The sequence below is a fragment of the Melospiza melodia genome, chromosome 3 (assembly GCF_035770615.1).
Source record: "Melospiza melodia melodia isolate bMelMel2 chromosome 3, bMelMel2.pri, whole genome shotgun sequence".
Lineage (NCBI taxonomy): Eukaryota > Metazoa > Chordata > Aves > Passeriformes > Passerellidae > Melospiza > Melospiza melodia.
In genome coordinates this window covers 64,973,349-64,990,893 of record NC_086196.1, presented here as the reverse complement: position 1 = coordinate 64,990,893, position 17,545 = coordinate 64,973,349, and the positions used below count along the sequence as shown (strand labels likewise).

General features: G+C 40.5%; 1 long non-coding RNA gene across 7 annotated transcripts in view; it reads left to right on the top strand.

Moving 5' to 3' along the window:
• Nucleotides 1–12,894, top strand: part of LOC134415978 (uncharacterized) — a 28,807-nt gene extending 15,913 nt beyond the window's left edge. For 2 of the 7 annotated variants that reach the window (XR_010027143.1, XR_010027146.1), the window contains 3 exons: nucleotides 6,448–6,510; nucleotides 7,599–7,737; nucleotides 9,623–12,894. This is a non-coding gene — a long non-coding RNA (uncharacterized LOC134415978). Of the gene's footprint in view, nucleotides 1–1,098; nucleotides 1,357–6,447; nucleotides 6,511–7,598; nucleotides 7,738–9,622 lie in introns of all 7 variants that reach the window. The other 5 variants (XR_010027147.1, XR_010027145.1, XR_010027148.1 and 2 more) reach the window with 4 other exon arrangements.
• The last annotated feature ends 4,651 nt before the right edge of the window (nucleotides 12,895–17,545 follow it).

Sequence of the window (17,545 nt, the reverse complement as noted above, 5' to 3'; positions counted from 1 at the left end):
TAGCCAGCCCCCAGAACTACTGTACCATCCTTGTTCCCCAGAAATGTTAATTCATCATTAAAATTATTAAACAGTAAATGGCTGAGATGTGTTATTACAAGCTTGAAGTATTTCCTTGGATTGTTTAAAAATCTCTGTTTTAATTTGAGTCATCTATTTTTTTTCCTTTTACAGTTTTGAGTGCTCTATCTTACCATATGTGAAACATTTCTTAAAGGTGTCAAAGTGACTTGTCATGGGTTTGGAATGAGAACTAAATTAAATGTCCATACTGTAACATACTTATATAAATAATGAGATATTCCAGTATAAACCATTCATTTGGCAGTCATTTCTACATCAGCAAGTACTAAGTGCTATAGAATTCCTGCCTAAATTTGACACATGCAGAGAAAATCAGGAAGGAAAATGTGTGTGTCTGTGTGTGTGTATGTGTTTAGAGTTTTATAGAAAAAGACAGCCCCTTGTAGTCCGTTGCCATGAAAGTATTTCTAACATTTTTGGAAATAGTGCAAGGAGTTTAACAAAATACTCTGGATTCACAGCAGAATGCTGGAACATTCATCTGTCTCCCACTGAACTCCAAAACTTGTTTCCATAATTTAGAAACAGAAATGGATAAAAAAGGCATTAATGAGCACAAGAATGATTTATTATGGATGATATTGCATCACTGCTTTTAAGAAAAAATACATTAAATAAGAATTCTTCATAAAATAAAAAATGCTTCCTATTGAACATTTCTCAGAGTTTGGTTATTATATCACTGCATTGCCAGGTCTGGCATTTCTCATCCAAATAATGTTTCAAAGTGCCAGCAAGGCTTGTGGGCTGTAGAGCAAACCATGTTAGGAATAATGCATGTACAGAAACACGACAGCACCAAAGTTAATTTTGCTGGGATTCTGGAAATAGCAATAGAGGGCTCTTTTTCTTGCATCAGCTTCACAAACTTTCATGGCACCAGGATAACAATAATCAAAAATGTACAATAGATATTTAGTTCTGAGCTGTCTTTCAAACTGCCTGGTTGCTTTAAGCAGTGTTTTGGATAAAAGTCTTTCTTGCTCAAAGCTCCATGCACATATATTTTGACAGAATATGTGGTAAAGAAACCTTGCACTCCTGGTGAAGAATTTTATCTTCAGACAAATGGCATCACCTACCTGTTCTGATGGGGTCTGGTTTGATGGCAGCAGATCCTGCCCCTGCTGAAGAGCAAGTCCCAGACTCCAATCTGACAGAGATGGGCAGTCTGGACCAAAGCAATCTCAGAACTTTCTCACATTTAAAGACACACTTCAGGTTCAAGTCTGAGATGTGCTGGTTGAGACATGGATTTTTTGCTGGCACCAGGTATGGCTCAATCTTTATATTTGTCCATGATTCATGGACAAATCTGTCTTTATATTTGCCCATGATTCATCTCCAAAACCTGTATCATTTCGGATGACCTCTGAAATCTCTCTGGATTAAGAAATAAATAAGTTACCCATTCCACTATTTGTCTATGCCTCAGTGACTTAAAAGATTGAAATAGTTTGTCACATGGAATCTAAGTTCATAACTACAGCTATCAACTTGTAGCTTTTCACAGATTGCTTCATGTAAATGCAGAAGTGTTCTAAGCAGTTTATAGATGCATTTCAGTTATCTTCAAAACGTGGTTAATTACATGAATTCAGAAGCTTCCAGCAAATTAGTTGATTGAGTGTTAATCTCAATTGATTCATGTTAAACAAGATAACTTTTGTCTTTATTGTAACCAATTGCTGAAGTTTATGGTCAGGAAGCACAAGCCTTCCGCTGCACTCTTCAAAGTTGTGTCCCCAGCTTGTCATGAAGAGAAAAATCGATCTGTGGTGGAATTTGGAGAGCACAAGAGTGCTAGCAAGGGTAGTGGTGTGCCTAACACAGCCACCCATGGTCTGGGTTGCACCTATAGCATACAGGAACTTGTGATGGCACCAGGCACCCCAGGGGACTCAGGAGGAGATAAACAATTGATTAAGTTTGACTTATGAGGTGTATTGGGATAGGAACTATTAGCTTCTTTCGTGCTCTTGGTGTCCTCAAACACTCTTGCAATAACATTGCAGGACTTTTTTTTTTCTATCCATCTCCTAGGGGCAATTTAATGACAGTTCATTGCTCACTTTCCCATGGGTTGTACGGATTTCATTAACTACTCAGCTATTTTTGTAAAGACTTTTTATATAAAGCAACAAAGTTTCTATGAGCTTTTTGCTTAAAATCCTCTCTGACAAGAATCTCACTAAATATTTGCTGATCTCAACTATGTTCCTGTGGCTTAAAAACCTGTATCAATAACTCAAGGGTACAAATGTGTCAAGTGGTCGCAATTATCTTCTAAATAAACATTGGAAAAGAAAAAAGGCACAAGCTAAGCCATAGAAAAACATGGTTAATGCACTCCAATTTACCTTGTCCAATAGTGACTCCATCACATTATGATGTATTTATGATGAGTGCATAGCAGAGTCTGAAACCTTTTTTTTCTAAAAACTGAAAACTGCTTAGCTTTCTTTTACTTTTTTTTCTTTCTTTTTTTTTTTTTTTTTTTTTTTTTTCTTTTCCCCCTCCTTAATGGTGTCATGAGTCAGGGTGGAATTAAAAGACAACTAGAGCCATATTGCACAATCAAGTTTTAAGCAGATTTGCCACAGAGTGTGATACATCCCACGTGGAAAAAATCCCCTCAGCTCCTGCTGCCCACTCTGCACTAAACTGCATGAACACACCAAGTGGAACAGCTTTGGAAAGTGATTTTTGTGGGTACCAAAACACTTAGGACCTCTGCTCCATCATCACATCCTCTGAACATTGGCCAGAAGGTTTCCTGCTTCAGAGACTGTTGGGGTAAAGAGATTAATGGGGAAGCTGGTTATGTATTGGCTACTGATTCCAGCTCTGCAGAGAAGTAAAAGTCAAATAAAATTCATTATTTTGTAACATTGTCACAGTCTTTTAAATATATTAGACTCTGAAGACTTCTGAAAGTCCCAGAGCAGTATTTTGATATGTTAATTTGAAAAAAATGAATTTAAGAAAGTTCATGGAGACCTAATATTTTCTTGTGTTAGTGTTTCTATTTTTACATCGCCTTGCTTTCCCCCAACATTTTATTTCTCCATCAATTTTAATTAGGTTCTCCCTGGATTTCAAGAACAGTACAAGCACAGAAATGGGAAAGGTTTCTTGCCAAGATTGACCAAGATGTCACAGAGATATAGTCCCACATTCTCCCACTCTTCATGTCCAAGGCTTTATATTTTCAATCCCACACATGTCCCTCTCCTGCTCCTCAGCCCCAGATTCAAACACTGGTGGACTCTGTAGTGTGTTGGCAAGTTCTTATATTTCTAACATAGCTATTTATCAAACTGCAACACAGGCACTCAAATTTCCCCTTGTCTCTTAATATGTTGCATTGTGCTATTTAAGAAATATTGGTCGTGTCAGATTCTCAGCACTGGGAGAGTGACACAAAAGGGCACCAAATCAGTGTCACTGGCACCTGGAAACAGCTGGTGGAGGAAGCAGCACCCTCCCAAGCAGTGAGTGTGGCCTCATGAACCAAAGTGAGTTTCTGGGAAAACCTGGGCCTGGGAATCTGTGAGGTGGCCCTTGTAGCAATGTGTCCAGATTTGCTGGCCACAGTGCTTGGGAAGAGTGAAGGTGATAGTGCAGTGTTTGTGATCCATGTGGACTAAGCAGGGTCATGCGCATCAACATGGATGAGCCCTTCAAGCATTTGGTGTTCTCACCATAGCCAGACAAACCACTGGTCACATCCAATGGCAAATACATGGGGCATTCCTGAAAGATACAGTTCCTATCAGTGATGTGGGGTAGCAGTGGATCCTTGCAATTATACATTTGTTCTAATTACTAACAATGTGTTCTTCTGCATGAAGTGTTGTAAGGAGATTCTGTTTCTTGCAGCTTAAATCACAGCCACATTACACTGTCATTTTAAAGGGACAAGGCAACCCTTTTCTGCCTGAAGCTGTGGTGAACTGGAACAATGCCACCTTCACAAGGCTGAACTGAACAGTCTCTGGGTTGTCCAGAGTAGCACTTTAAACTTCTTTCCAGAGCAACCATGAGGGGATTTGTATGTGGAGGGGGTGACAGGGAGGTGGCTCCTCCTGGCTGTGTACCTGTCCCTCACTTGGCTCTTGTGGGGCAGCCCCCTCTCCATCCCCTCACTACCCAACAGTATGCTTTCTGCAATGGAAATCCCACTCAGAGAACTTCCCTTCTCTTTGCTGACCAGGGCTGAGCTCCAGGGCATTTCCCCCTCTCCTCCCTTTCAGTAACACCTGGCCAAGAGAGGAAGAGAAAGAGAGGAGATGAAGAGAGAGAGAGAGAGAGAGAGAGGAGATGTAAAGACCAAGAGACTTGTCTGTTACCTCATCTTTCCCCACCCCCTGATCAGAGAGAAGGGAAAGCAATTGGAGCTCTTCTCCTTGGCAGGATCCCTTCCCCAGCCAAGTCTGGGGCAGAGGCTCAGACGTACAAAAGTGTGGTTGGGACTGCACACCTGACATGTGTGACATGGGCAGTGGGGCAAAACTTCCTGGTACAAATTAATCTATGGGAATGGCATCTTCTTTGAGTGAAGTTGTTTTTAATGCAATAGAAGTACTGAATGCCCTTGTCTCAGATGCTGACAACTTTTCTATCTCTTAGGTAGACCTTAGAGAAGAAGTTTGCCACACAGAAATGCAACCTCACATAATTCCCCACTACTCAAATGTTCTTGAACAGAACCCAGAAGATGTGGGCTTATGAGAGAGGCTGAGCCATGGTTACAAGTTAGGGTCTACTTCAAGATCACTTCTATCAGACAAATATTTACTTCCCACAGACATAGAGGTATACATTCCATAAGACATTGCATTACCTCCCAGCATTTGGAATCACCTGATCTGTGTTTGGTTGATCTGATAGCTGCCTGAAGTACAGGTCACAATGAGTTATCACACTTTTCTGGCAGCACTGAGTGGAAGGAAAAAGCTGTAAGAGAAATGATCTATTGTCCTCAATTGCATGAACTTGGAATGGCAGATAAGAAGCAGATCCATAATTTCCATCTGCAGGAGGCAGCCATCTCATATCTCCATGATCTTTACTGCAGATAAAGGTGAAGTAAAGCTCTTGCCTTACAGAAAGCCCTCTGTCCTTTTGGTTTAGAGCATAAGCTCCCCTGGCAGCGTAACAGGCATAACAGTGAAAAAGCAGACTTTTATTAATACCTCCCAAAGAGACTATGCATTTAATCATATGCTTCATTTTAAGCTTGTGCTTGAACTTCTATCACTGTTTAATTTTGGATGTTAATAAAAATGTTTTGTGAGAGTGAGTGAGTAATTCATAAGTGTATTTATAGCTATTATTTCCCAATTCACTCAATTTCCAACCAATTCTTGTTGGCAAAGAGAGGTGTGGGGTTTTCTGTCCATGCTAGGTTTCCACAACAACGAAGGTCTCCTTTCAGTCTCTTTCCAACAAGATTGGATTGATTAACTATGCTACTGTTTATTTTGCTGTACCTGCCAAGTATATGGCAATGCAGAAATAGGAAAAATTAGCCTAATGTGAATATGTGGACAACAGAGAATGCCAGAACAAATATCATCCCTGAACATGCAACAATTCCCATTTGATTTCATTTCAGGACACCCATGATTCAGATGCACCATCCAGACAAAGAAAACATCAGTTTCTAGTTCAAGTAGGTAATTTCGTAACAAAACCAGCTGAGAACATTTACCAGAACATAACAACATAACATCCATCTTTTCCCATCTTTTCTTTTCCTTCCTTCCTTCCTTCCTTCCTTCCTTCCTTCCTTCCTTCCTTCCTTCCTTCCTTCCTTCCTTCCTTCCTTCCTTCCTTCCTTCCTTCCTTCCTTCCTTCCTTCCTTCCTTCCTTCCTTCCTTCCTTCCTTCCTTCCTTCCTTCCTTCCTTCCTTCCTTCCTTCCTTCCTTCCTTCCTTCCTTCCTTCCTTCCTTCCTTCCTTCCTTCCTTCCTTCCTTCCTTCCTTCCTTCTCCTTCTTTCTTTTCTTTTCTTTTCTTTTCTTTTCTTTTCTTTTCTTTTCTTTTCTTTTCTTTTCTTTTCTTTTCTTTTCTTTTCTTTTCTTTTCTTTTCTTTTCTTTTCTTTTCTTTTCTTTTCTTTTCTTTTCTTTTCTTTTCTTTTCTTTTCTTTTCTTTTCTTTTCTTTTCTTTTCTTTTCTTTTCTTTTCTCTTTTCTTCTTTTCTTTTCTTTTCCTTTCCTTTCTTTTCCTTTCCTTTCTTTTCCTTTCCTTTCTTTTCCTTTCCTTTCTTTTCTTTTCCTTCCTTTCTTTTTTCTTCCTTTCTTTCCTTCCCTGTTTCCTTTTCCCTTTCCTTTCATCTTGCCTTTTTTCCCCTCTCAACAGGTCCAGATTTACCCAACAAAAACCCTGATGGGAAATGGAGAAGTGTATGTTCAGAAAGGTAAGGTAAGTAAGGAAAGCTGGAGACACAGTGTTCTTTCAGAGCCTTAGGATCTTTTTTAAGATTAGGATCCCAAAACAATGTTCATCTTACGTGAAGTAAGTAACAGAGAAGACAGGAAACTGCCAAGACAAATAAATCTTTCTGCTCCTCATTTTCAACTTGTTGTTGCACATGGAGAAACACTGAAGGGAGCCAATGATGGAGGGGAAGAGGAATGGTCTTCCAAGCTGGAAAGCCAACCCCCTTCTCATGTTTCCCTTTCTTCTGCCCCTCACTGAAATAAGCCATCAGTAATACTCGGGATATGTGGCTGGACACTTGGGCATGAACTTGTCCTCATATATGGATGCTCTTCAATTTCAGTGAAACTTTTCAATGGACACACTCAAATAATTGAGGCAAGAAATGACAGGAAACAAATTCCTGCAGCCATTTCCTTTCATATGGAACAGTGATCATTTAGATAATATTTACAACTGTTTTTCTTCTGGTTGTAGTATCAGTAGCATTCTCAGAAAGCCGGACTGAGGTCAGAGCTGAGATTCACGATGTGTACTGCATAGGGAACATAATCACCTATTGCTATATATCCCAACCTCACACACAAAAAATCTGAACACATTTATTGCTGACAAAATTTTACTAAGAGTTCATATCAAATTCTAAGAGCAACCACTGGACTTTGAATGGTTTGGATCAGAGCTGGGAGCAGTATTTCATTCTCAGTTCTTACAGCGATAGTGGATCAAATCAAGAGCCTGTTTCACATTTTCTTTGAATTATGAGAGTTCAAATTCCAGATCATAGCTCTGCTGTTCAGTGGATATATATTCATTGGCATTAGTGCTTCTGAATGGATTAACTCAGCCATTGTGGAATACAGATCCTACAGTTTGCTTCAAGATAAGCATGAGCAGTGTTAGAGCAAATATTTTGGATACCTTCCAAGGGAAAAGGCTCGCTCATGGAAACTAAATGTTCTGTAGAGAAGTTGTGAATTTGATGAGTCTGTTGAAAGCAGTCCAGCAGGCGTGTGACCAAAACTTGACTGTTTTTCAGTCAGTTCACCTATGTTCCTTTTCCCTCCCAGGCTCCACCAAACTCCATGGGCTGACACAGCCCTACAGAAGAACAGGGAAAAATCAAAGGCAACTTTGGATTTCTGGGGAGCATATTTTGGACTACAGCTCCAGAAACTTTTACAGTGACAATACTTGACTGTCCCTCAGGTAGAGTACTCTAGGAATTTTGGTTACACTTTCAACAAGAAACTCTAAAAATATCACTTTCTCCCATGAGAGGAAATTAATTCTCGACATGTAGTTTTGTGACATCGTGCCAATCCACCAGAGTTCTGCCTCAGCAGCCACTCAGGGATGTGTCCAGATTGCTGATGACTGTGATGTCTTTGGGAGTGGAGCTGTTCAGGTTCTTGGGCTGGGAATAACTCCTCTCCTGATTTATCCTAAACCCAAAGAAGGCTGCAAGTGCAGCATCATGGGCTTTTTTGTGCACCAGAGAGAAGAACTCAGCAGAGGGTACCAACTATGTCCAGAGCCAGCAGATGGAAATAAGCATTGGTAGTTGCAGAGACATGGTAAATATAACCTCATTACCTAGAAATGGAAGGCTTTCTATGTAAACCATTTACTCAAGTAAAATTATGTCACAAGAAGGAATATGCTTACTTTCACCATCTCTATTTATTAAAAACATTGCTAACATAGTCCTTGATAACTTAATTTATGAAGTTTATGACAAATTGCTGTCTTAATTGAAATATGTCAGGTTTCTAAATACTGAAGTTAATTATCTGTCCTTTTCTAGTTGAAGGCTGACCTTTAATTATGCAATATTAATCCACATATTGTATGAATTATGTGGAATATCCATTTTGTATGTAGAGGGAGACATGTATGTATTATTGTAGTGGAGTACAGTTACATAATTATTTTTAATTTAGGATATCAGGTTAATTAAATACTTGCAGAAACCAAGCTTTTTCAGGAAATTTGCAATTACAATCAATTTGAATGTACAGCTACATTAATATGGTGACAAGCCCAATAATAAAAATGAATGAAGTAATTATGGGCAGGTGCTGAACAGATGTGTAAGTAGAAGGTCTCTGCATGGAACATTGTTATATATCATTTTGAAAAGCAAAAGAAACCTGTTATCCATAGCCATTCCTATATGCAGCTATAATCAGTCACAAAAAAGTTAGTTCCTTCAATTTAGATAAATCACTTAAAAATGTGTATGGCACTTAGGCTTTCATTTTCTGTTTCTGGAAAGAAAGTCTAGTTGATTGAAGACTGCTGCTCTACTGTACTCAAAGAGTCTGCCGCACTATTGAAATATATTCTTCTTTCAACACGTTTATGATGAGTGGGTTTTCAGTTTGGAATGGTTTAACAGTCAAAACAATTCACATTCCATATTACAAGTTGAGCTTTATTTAAAGAAGGGGGGAGGTTAAGACTAGTTTAGAGTTGTTTGCTCAAGTTATCAGGTTGCCAAAGGCCCAATTTAACCTCCAAATAGTTGGGAAAAAATTACATTGCATTACTACTGTGAATTGCTTTAGATAGATTTACAGTGTATTTTTTTTCCCTGTGTGTTTTAGTTTTTTTTTTTCCCCAAGCCAGAATATTAAAATACACTTTTTCAAGTCTTCTATTTTCATGTGATGTGTGAGAAGTAATTATATCTGTGATGTAAGCAAGTAAGCTAAACTGAAATGGTTTCTATAGCAATCATGTAGAAAACCCAAGGAAGGACTGGCATTTAAGGAAAGGTGAATGTGAGTTATCCCCTTGTACGGAATGGGATGCCCTAAGCTGTCCCTGGAAGATTACAATGCTGGAAGCAGCCATATCTAAGCAAGGGGCATGTCTAAACCAGACTCCTTAAGGAACTTACATGCTTTATTCCAAACTGCAGGAATCTGCCTTCCTGCCCCTGGTTCATGGCTCTGAAGTGGATCCCGGTGGCCAAGCCAGACCCCTCTCAAGCAATACTGGTATAGTATTGTAGTACTATTAGTAATGTACTTTTTGTAATGTAGTACTATTGTAGTACTAATAGTAATGTACTTTTCCTCATTTTCAGAAACAGTCACTACAGCTGTTGGCACTGTGGGGAGCTGTGAGAGGCAGCTGGAGTTGTGCACCATTCTCTTTCTTATCCCACCATGTGCAGGGCCATCGTCTTATCTGGAAAGCGAGCAATTGACGTGTCTGGAGAGAGATTAATAATGGAGCAGTGCTGCTGCAATAAAAACTGTCTGGACAGGTTCCACTCATCTATTTCATTTGTAAAAGGGCAAACTTCAAAAGCATAAATTTGTATTCCAAATGTGCTACGAAATATTTCGGGTGGGGAGGGTGAAGCGAGGACCTCACAGTGTTGCCTCCTAGAGTCCTCTGCAGCTGCATAGTCCTCATGGATGGCATAAACAGCAGTGACTTTTACACTCTGTGCTGCTATAGTACTCTTCCATACCATCACAAGGCCATTCTCAGCCTGTAGACTGTATGAAAGCAGAAAGATGACAGTATTTGCTGTCTTTCTCTCAATTCCAAACTCCAAGATATGCCAAATGTTTTGTGTAAAAAGTGAAAAATGAAGCAGTAATTATTTCCTAGGAAGAGCAAACAAATCCAAAGCAGAAGGGAGGAAAAAGCAGTCTCACTTTTGAAGAGGAAATCCTCAGGATGTTTACGGATTCCATGTGCCCTTCTTGCTACAGGAGCATGGCTGAAAGGATGGGCAGGCTCTTCATCATGCCCCATCTACTGGACAGAGGTCTATTTTAATGCAAGACCTGGTGTTTGCAGTCAGAAAAGTTGGAACACAGAGTTTGTCAGAGGAACATCTAATAGTCAGTCAGACTGAATAGGAGTTGTGAGAAAGAGGAGTGAAATATTTGGCAACACACGATATCTGGATTTTTGTTCTTTATTCGTGGGGTCCAGTAAAGTGGGATATAAAACAAACCTCATACATTCTAACATGGAATGATTTTGCTTGTAATTTCAAAACCAAAGTGGTTTGAATTTCCTGCATTGCCACGGTTAGCCACACGTGCCTCCTCCTAACTCTGCTTGCATTCCCTTTCCAGCTCCCATAATCTCCCAGTTCATCCACGTCTGAGGAGGTGAAAAGGGAGATTTCAGAAGAACTTGTGGAAGATTCTTGCTGCAGGTGCAGAGAAACGCAAACCAGCTCACACCCAAGGGCAGTGCAGAGGCACTCCTTGTGACCCACATGAGTTAGTGCCAGCACCAAAAGCAAGATTCCTGCTTCAGCACCATGCTGAGAAACCAGGCCATATCCTTCTCCAACTGCACCAGCAACTCTGCCTGACTCCACAGGACACTCTATTAGTGTTAGGGCAGGAATCTTTGCAGAGTGCTTGGAGCACTTGTGGGCTCAGTCCCCTTGTCGGAGAAGCCAGTGCCTTCAGCTGCATTTTACTTGTGTGGGAATTGTTGAGCTCACTCCTGTTGCCACAGCTGCTTTAGGAAAACACTTAGTTAAAGATGAGGGCAAGCACACTTTATAGATGTAAGCATATGGCTGTCACACTGCTGCCCAACAGCTTCTATAGATATGTGGCACGTTGTGCTATCCAAAGCACTTGGAATTTTTCTGACAACAAAAGCTAACAAAGGCAGCTATTACAGCTTTATGTGGCACTTGCTTCCTGATAGAATTGCCAATCCAGTGCTTTGAATTCTGTGCCAACAGCTTTGACACAAGTGAAAAAGCAAGCGTTGCTTTTAACAGATGTGAATGCTTTCGTTGCAGTGATCACTGCTTTTTCAAAATTGATATCACGTACGTGGGATTGCAGATGCATACTTTTACCAAAGTGACAACTGAGGTAACTTTTGTTGGGATAATAATTGGAATAACTTGCAGTGGCAAGCCTTTAGGAATCAAAACCAAGTGGCATCATCTAGCAGCCATTTTACTGTCCTTCAAGTGCTTGTACTGAACAGAGGCACAACATGTGGCTGGCATGGTAGGCAATGTCCTGCACTACAGCTGAAGCGTTACTCCAAAAGCAAGCCATGCTGCTGAATTTCAGGGAATCTGCACCCCTTTCATGACTGCAGAATGAAGACAAACACAACAGCATTATACATGAAATTAAATAGTCTCAATTTGAGGACAGTTTATCCTCTAGTTTTAGCCTTTCTCACTCTGTTTTTCCATTTCTAAGAAACAGCTACTGAAATAAGATGATATTTCTTGCTCTGCTAGAACAAGGTTGTCACAATACCCTAAGAACCGGGTCCTATATATTTGGTTCATTTAATGGCAATTTCAGCAAGAATATGGTAATTATTATGTCTGTGAAAGTGATGAATATAACCTGGAGATACTGGAATGCTGAAGACTGTCTTCCATGAGAAAAGCTCTTCAGACAGGAGTCACTGAGGTTTCTTCAAAAGGCTGGAGCTGACAAACAGTTCTTCTGCAGAAGGTGTGCTCTGGCTGAGGAGCAAATCCCTCAAGTGAAGGAGCTACAGGAAGCAGTGAAAAGGCTATGTAGTATTCGAGCCAAGGAGCAAGAGATAGACCAATTGTTTTCAGAGACACTACAGCCTCAAGGCTCTCCAGGGACTCCAACCTCCGTTGCAGTGGAGAAATTGATGGACTTGATGGAACACTGCAGGGCAATCAGTCAAGGGACAAATTAGTCAAGGATCTGTTAAAGATGAAGGCTGGATATTAGAAAAAGGTTCTTTACCCAGAGGGTGTCTGGGCACTGGAACAGGCTCCTCAGGGAAGTGCTCACAGCACCAAGCCTGACAGAGCTCAAGAAGTGTTTGAACAATGCTCTCAGGCACATGGTGTGACTCTTGGGGTGTCCTGTGCAGGGCAGGAGTTCAACTTGATGATCCTTGTGGACTGAATGGTCCCTTCCAAGTCAGCATATTCTGCAATTCTATGATTCTGTGAAGTACATTGTCAATTCTAAACCTTTGCTTCACATGTGGCAAATCTTGGCACTGTGTGCTATTTGTCAAAGAAAGATGTAGTCCAGACTTCACAAAGCCTTGTCCCTTGAAGTGTTTGTGTTGGGCTTGGATGGCACATGGTGTGCAGCCCAATGCAAGTGAAGGTTGGGCTGAGGAACCAGTGAGGTTCTGCTTTGAGTCATCTGCTGAACAGAAGCAGGTCTGACACAATTCCTTACTTCAACAGATTCATCACTAAAGCAGAGCATGATCTGAATGAGAAAAAACTATACCAAAATTTTGTTTTTTTGCCTGGCTGGGAAAAATAATTTTCCTGTAATCTTCGTTAAGCTTTGTTACAAATGAGAAAAACCCATATTTTGCAAAATGAAACCTTCTTTTAAAGTAAAACCCTCCAAATTTTTTGACGTTTTCTGACAAGCTTTGCCATCTTTAGGCAGTGAAAGCAATGTAATGAAGTTAGCACAGATTCTCCAGAACATACTGTTTAGGAGGAAAAGGAAAATGGATTCAGGAAGATTTTACTCTACTGACATGAAAAGTTATTCCATCAGTAAAAATTCTGAATCTTCAGGTAGAGACATTCAGTCTGTGCTTTTTGCAGAGTAACTAACCAAGGAATTGTGCTCTGATCAGCTCCTGCTCTCCTAATATTTTTCTTTCTTCTTCCCTTCTTCCTCTTTCCATTAATAGATTTTTTCACAGTCAAGCTGAATGTGTGACTTGCAGATTAATGCATAAATTAATAGAAATGTTACTCATGATCCAATTTCCTCTGATCAGAACACTTCCTTAGTAACTGCTCTGGCCCAAGTCACAAGCAAAGTACAGAAATAGTTCCCTCTCCTTGTCTGCTAAAAAAAATTACACAAGTTGGTCTGAATATACATGATGCAAAGTAACTCCAGCAGAACAGGAGGGTTTATCCCAAGAATAAAAGATATCCTTTCTGAGCATAGGTTGTCTTTGAGCTTTGTGCTTTTATGCTGCCTGTTTAATAGAACCAGAATCTTTAAAATGTTCCCTTTTTCAACCAAATCACCAGGTGATTTGACATCTTTTCTGTCATTTTTTTACTTCTGTAATTTCTCTTACTGCAAAGGCCAAAGGCTAATGTGCTATCATAATCCATAGAGGTATCAAATGGGCAGCTGCTATAATGCACTGACTCTGTGCCCTTGCCCCCCAGCTACACCTTCTGTCACTCCTGTGCCAGGCAGGACATCTCTGAGGAGATGGCAGCAATGTAAGGGGCAGGCAGGAGGCTGGCTCAGGAGCACTGAGCTCATCTCTCAGCACAGGATGTCTGCAGGTTCACACTGGCCAGGACAGCTGCACATTTCAAGCCACACAGAACCTAAAGTGACCTTGTAATCAGGGCACCCACACTTGACTTAAAAGTGTCCCATCACATTTCAGGTGATGAAAAAGCAAAAGACTTTATCTTACAGTTCCTCTTTTCAGTGGGCATGGACTCTGAAGAATGCAAGGAGAGGCAGGAAGACTCTGATTGCAGACTTAGAGTGGGTTTCCACACAGACATCCCTCTGCCCCAATTGCACAGATGCTTCTCACTTGTTTTTGTCCATAAATGACACTGCCTACTCAAACAGGCCACTTTACACTTTAACATAAGGTAAGACTCAGAGTGCTTAAGACACCTGCATACCTAGGCTACTCGGAATATCCTTCTTAAGATATCTTCTGTTAGGGCTCTCACTTCCAGGGCTCCAGAAGACATTTCTCCCAAACTTTCTCCTGGGGTATTTACTTAGAAGCCAAGACAACCCACTAAACCAACGTGTAAACCTCTAAAATGTTCAATATGTATCACCACATGGAGAGATCTGGCATTAGGCAAGGCTTTCAAGCTCCAGAGGATACACAAAGTCCATTATTAGATAGGTTCTTCATTAGCCAAACATCTGGCTCTCAGCTTCCCTCATGGTAGTGCTGTGGTTGGGATGCTACCTCAACTTCATTTTCATAATCTACACTGTTCAGTGATTTATATCAGTCTGCTTTTAATCACATCATGCCAAAATTAACCAACTGTAATTGTCACCCAGGGTAGGCTGCCTTCTGGAAAGGCCATAAATGAGATTAACTGTGAGGGCAGGATGCAGCTGCATGGCTATGAAGTGGAAGAGGAATCTGTGCACTAGCTCAGCCTCTACCCCTTAATGTAAGACAAAGAGCATGGCCCTAATGGGAAGAAAGGAAGACTGAAGTATCTGTGACTTCATGCTATCTCCACCTTCTCTCCCCAGTTTTCCTTATGTATATTTTTCACCTGTAGAGAATGAAAACATCTTTATTTTTTGTGTCATCTCTCAACTACTCTGTTTACAAGATCAATTCAAATATTTAACTCCAAATCTCAAAGTACTTCCCCTCTCTTCCTCCCATAATTTCAGTTTGTCAGCAAAAATGCACCCATAAACTCATCATGTTCACATATGTGTGTACAGCATCCAAGCCACATTGTGCTCTGCAGCACAGAGAGAGCCTTTGCATAGCTGGAAGGAGCAGAGGAATGGGATCTGGAAGGTGGGAAACCTTCAGAGCATAATTTTCCCTTTTGGTGCTTCAGATCCAGCACTGACTGAAGTCATAAAGTGATCTTCTAGCAGCTTCAGTAGGCTTGGGAACAGGCTCTAACAATGGAGTAAGCAGAAGATACATGGTTATGACATCAGCTTCATACTAGTTGCCAATATTTTAACTAGGAAATATTAGGAAATATTAGCAAACGCGATAACACAGTGAAATGTGGTGACAATAGGAATACTGTTCATATCTTGTTCATTCAAGTTATGACACAAAGTAGAAAACACGATTAAAACCATGTGGTGATCTTTAAAGTATCTGGCTTTGTTTAAAACTACCCTTTTTAACAAGATCAAATGTAAAACAAAGACTTCACAAATAATTTTGCTAATCAGGCAATGGTGGCACAAATGTCTCTGTAAGCACAAAGGGGAAGGGGGGTTTGGCTTTTGTCCTGCTACTGCAGCAATGGAGGAAAAATTGGTTGGAGCACAGAAAGTTCCTACTTTCTCTAGAAGAAGAGCCTTGCTCTCCCTCTTCAGTGACGTCTCTGCATAAACCAGCCAGAGCAGTGGACTCTTGGAGGTCTTTCCTGGAGGGAAAGAAAGAGGTTGTCATACAGCTAGCTAACTTTAGAGCTAAAAAGAAAACTGCCACATGAGCCCAGCCTTGAAATACAACCAATGTAGCCAGTAATCAGTAACAGCTTTCCCCTTCAGTGGAAGATACAAGAAACCCACAGCACGTTCTCAGCGACAGTTTTGATGCATGCCTTGCTATAAAGCTGTTCAAAGGGAAACTTAGAGCCCAAAACTATTACAGCTATACTCTATACTCTACAGAGCTAGATCCTATAATCCCATTGATGTATCTTCTCTTTTTCTTATGGTCAAAGGTCTGCCAGATAAAGACTGATTTATTGTTTATACTTCTATAATTACCTCATGGAATATAAGCCCTTAGATCTAGTGAACACCTCTTCTTGTAACATCACACCTATTCTTTCCTCTTTCTCTTTTCCTGTGTTCTCACATCTTTGCTTCTTGTATCTCAGTCCTTTGATGTTCAAACCACTGTCATAATGAACATGTGCCAACTTATCCCCATCCCCATCCCGCTCGGCTGCGAGCAGGAAGGCAGGGAAGCAGCGCCCACTCACTGCTCTTACCCCACTGGTGTCTTTTCTCCTTGATGTGCATAAAGGAGTGAGTGGGAACCAGCTGGTGTTTCTGCTTGTACATGCTCATGGATGAATGGGAAGAGTCAGTAAAGGTCAGATGGAATAAAGAGTCTCAGACAAACCCAAAGGATCCTGACAGAGTGTCTACTAACAACAGGCAAAAGCCACCAGCAGAAAATCTGTGTCTACAATTTCCCTGAGCTGTTGGTGGCTCTTCAGTACAGAACAACAGCAAAAGAGATTACTGAAGATCTTGTTAGCAATATGCCTGCTATCTGGGATGTATCCTTTATGGTCATTATCTAAGGCAGCTCTTGATTTTGTTTTATGAGGACCAGCAAATGAGACTTTGAAGGAACTTCCTTTTTTAGATGAAAGGAGAGACTCAATTCAGTAGCACTTGGGAGATAAATGTGTAAACTGAAGATCTGTCAAAGCAGAATTGAAAACTAATCTCCAGAACAGAGTAAATTTCATTTAGGCCTAATTCAGCAATGAAGAAATTGCAGATAGTATGACTTTAACTAGACAAAAATGCGATTACTAATTTTGTATGTATGACGTTGTGTGCAGCTTAGAAAATCATTCTGTAAGTGAGGATTTCATATCTGTACATGGGAAAAGTCCCCACCAATGAAGCTCTGAGCAGTCATACACTATTGCTAAAGAGTATAGCAGGATTTTCAAGGACCCTCAGCATCAGATTTGTCCTGGTTCCTTGGGGCAATTCCTGCTCACTTCTCTGGAGTAAAATAGGACAATGCAAATCAATTATTGGAATAACACATCATACACATTCATGCTGTTGTTCTGGCTTTACCCAGTGAGAACTGCCAAAGGGACAAGTACTGCAAAGGGGGAGCCAAGAACAGCAATTCCAGGGAAGAATGGACTATCATATATAAATTGAAAGGAAGACTTCTAAGCCTGAAGCAATTGAGGTGTCCTTATTGCTAGATAGCTTATGTAGTGTTTGGCTCAGGAAATACCCAGCCCCAGGCCGGCCTAAGACATGCGGCTGAGTTTTTTCAGACTAACAAATTGCTGAAACATAATCTCTATTTGAAGCCACAGAAAATCTTTGGATTAATTTATTCAGTAAAAATGGCACACACAGACACAGTCACTGAAACAGTTCTGAAGTGTTTTTTCTTAATCTAGTCCATAGTGAAAGGTGGTGCACACACAATTTCTGAAGCTTTTCTGGCCCATAAAGCAGTGTATATTTGGCACACATTTGACAAGCATCTCGTATGATCCCATCAAATTACCTTTTGAAATGGATCTTAATTCCAAGAGCATGCGCTCATG